This window comes from Gossypium arboreum, chromosome 9, assembly GCF_025698485.1.
Source record: "Gossypium arboreum isolate Shixiya-1 chromosome 9, ASM2569848v2, whole genome shotgun sequence".
Lineage (NCBI taxonomy): Eukaryota > Viridiplantae > Streptophyta > Magnoliopsida > Malvales > Malvaceae > Gossypium > Gossypium arboreum.
Genome location: NC_069078.1, coordinates 61,640,307 through 61,643,304, shown reverse-complemented (window position 1 = coordinate 61,643,304; position 2,998 = coordinate 61,640,307). Strand labels below are relative to the sequence as shown.

At 31.0% G+C, this 2,998-nt stretch overlaps 1 pseudogene; it reads left to right on the top strand.

Moving 5' to 3' along the window:
- The first annotated feature begins 552 nt into the window (after positions 1 to 552).
- On the top strand, positions 553 to 2,046 carry LOC108455067 (cytochrome P450 CYP736A12-like; annotated as a pseudogene).
- Positions 2,047 to 2,998: the final 952 nt, after the last annotated feature.

Sequence of the window (2,998 nt, the reverse complement as noted above, 5' to 3'; positions counted from 1 at the left end):
GTTTATAATTATATTGATACACTATTAAGATTTATCAATTTTCACATGGTTAATATTTGCAAATAAGGAACTTAAGAAATTGTTTATTTAATTTTTCAAAAATATTCACTAATTAATTTTCATCATAGATGTTTTAATTCCTTGGTAATAGTGTTTTATTTCAATAATTTCACTCAATAAAGACTAAAGTATTATAAACAAATAAAGGCTTAACAATAAAATGTGTCATGCCCTTATTTGTCATTTTACCCATATCAACTTTCAGCTATCAACTAAGTTTTACCAAACACTTTTAAATAAATAGTTAATAGAACCAGTTGGTCAAATTAGTTAATAGAACTAGTTGGTCAACCCGGCCACTGCAATCAACAATCAACTATCAACCAATTGCCAAATAGTGTAAATATATAAATCTATAAATAGAAAGGGGGATAAATAGGAGAGGCATATCTATTAGGTTAATTGATTACCAAGAATGGATCCTTTAGCGAAAATCTTCTTACAATCCTTGCAATTTTTTGCTAATTTTACATTCTATTTTACATCTCGAAACATGGAAAAGGAAAAGGGAAAGCCCTTCCTGGTCCCCAACCCTTGCCAATCATTGGGAACCTCCATATGTTAGGCATGCTTCCACACCAATCCCAGTTGGCCAAAAAACATGGTGCTATAATGTCTATAAGGCTAGGCTCTGTCCCAGCTATTGTTGTTTCATCCCCTTAAGTGGCCGAGATATTTCTTAAGACACATGACATTGTTTTCGCAAGTAGACCAAAATTTCAAGTGCTACAATCAATTTAAAATGGTAAAATGGGCATAGCATTCACAGAATATGGACCATATTGGCGCAGTCTGAGGAAGTTTTGTAATCAACAACTTTTTACTACATCGAAAATTGAATCATTTGCATCATCGAGGAAAAATGTGCTAACATATTTCATTGAATCTTTGAAGGAAGCAGCAGCAGAAAAGGAAGTGGTTAACATTAGTAAGAAGGTGGGGAATCTTAATGCAGAAATTATTCTTAATAAGATTTTAGGGCCTGTGAAGAAGTGTAAGGAATTTAACCTTAAAGAGCTTATTGAAGAGCTTCTTTACATGGTAGGAGTTTTCAATCTTGTAGATTTTGTGCCTTTTTTGGGTGCTTTTGACATACAGGTATTGTGTTTCTGTGTATTTTAATATACTATATCAAAACAAATTAACCATACACATTATGAACAACTACTGAATGAATGATGTTAATCATTGTCAACCATGTAGGGACTTAAAGCCCGTACAAGGATTCTTGGTGAAAAACTTGACAAAGCCCTTAAGACGATCATTAATGACCATCAACAACAAAAACAGGATGATTTCATCAGTACGATGCTTACAGAGCAAATAAATCCTAACGGTGATATAATGGACCGAAATTGCATCAAAGCCATAACAGTAGATATGATTGTGGCTTTCTTGGACACTTCAACTGCTCTATTGGAATGGGCTTTATTAGCGCCCATTAAGCATCCAAGGGTAATGTCAAAACTCCAAAAAGAGTTAGAAAGAATTATCAGAAAGAAAATGGTGGAGGAAAATGATTTACCAAAATTGGAGTACCTAGACATGGTTGTGAAAGAAACTTTAAGGCTTTATCTTGTTGCACCTATGCTAATTCCTCGTGAGTCAATGGAGGACATAGTTATTGATGGTTGTTACATACCGAAAAAGTCAAGGGTCATTGTGAACGTTTAGGCAATTGGGAGAGATCCTAATGTCTGGTCCAATAATGTTGAAGAGTTCTTTCCAGAAAGGTTCATTAATAGAAATATAGAACTTCATGGACATGATTTTGAACTTATCCAATTTGGTTCAGGCCGTAGAGTATGCCCAGGGAGGAAATTAGCATTAATCGCAGTTAAACTTATTTTAGCTCAATTGGTGCATTGTTTTGATTGGGAGCTGCCTGGTGGAATGTCCCCAAATGAATTGGACATGACTGAGAAATTTAGTTCCACGTTTCCAAGAAAGAATAATCTCTGTGTCAAGCCTATTTATCGCATGTAGAAATGCAAATTTCAAGATAATATTTGTATTGTGATATAACAGGATGTAACGGTATAATAAAGTTAGGGCATTTTGAAAATGGTATGTATTTTATTTATTGCCGCAATATATATATTGACAACACATCACACCTAATAAAATCTCTCAAAATCAAATAAATATAGTCAAACTTTTGTGGTAATATAATTAATTTTTATTAGATAATTGAATTTTCTAACACATTGCATTAGTTAAGTTATTGTCTGCATATAAATTTATACACCAAGAGTAAATAAGAATTTGTTTGAAAATGCAATAAATCATTCATGCGTTGCTAGTAATTTAACTTCTTCTCTTGACTTGTTTTATTATTCTTGAAACTTACAACAACTTGTTTTCGCACTAGAAAATTGACAAGAAAAATATTAGAGTACATAAGAATAGAAAATAACTATAAGTCTATAACACTAAGAATTAAAGAGGGGCAAGTGAAGTATAAGGATCAATGATGGTAGGAAAGAAAAAAAAAAGGTAAGAAGATCCAATGGAACTAAAAAATAAGAAGAAAGAGACAAAAGAAGAATAAAAAACACGATAAAAATAATTTTGTAGTAATCAAAGACTTTGCTCTGTTTATTTATTTGTTTATATTTATTTAGTTAAAATATATCATAAGTTTTATATTTTTCATAAATTTAAAATTTAACTTTTATACTTTTATTTTTAAAATTTAGTCTTTATACTTTTTAATTTACGAAGAATATCGAGACTTGTGGCATGCTTTTAACTTGAATATTTTTTGCTTTCACTTTGACCAAATCTGTTTGATCCTTTTTGGCTTGCATTGGAAAAACACAAAGTAAAAAAATACTTAATTAAATTTTTTTATTTTAATTTTTATAATCTAAATTGTAGCTATCAAGGTTTGTTAAGTATTGTGTTCCAAAACCACGTTTCAAGTCAAATCATTTTT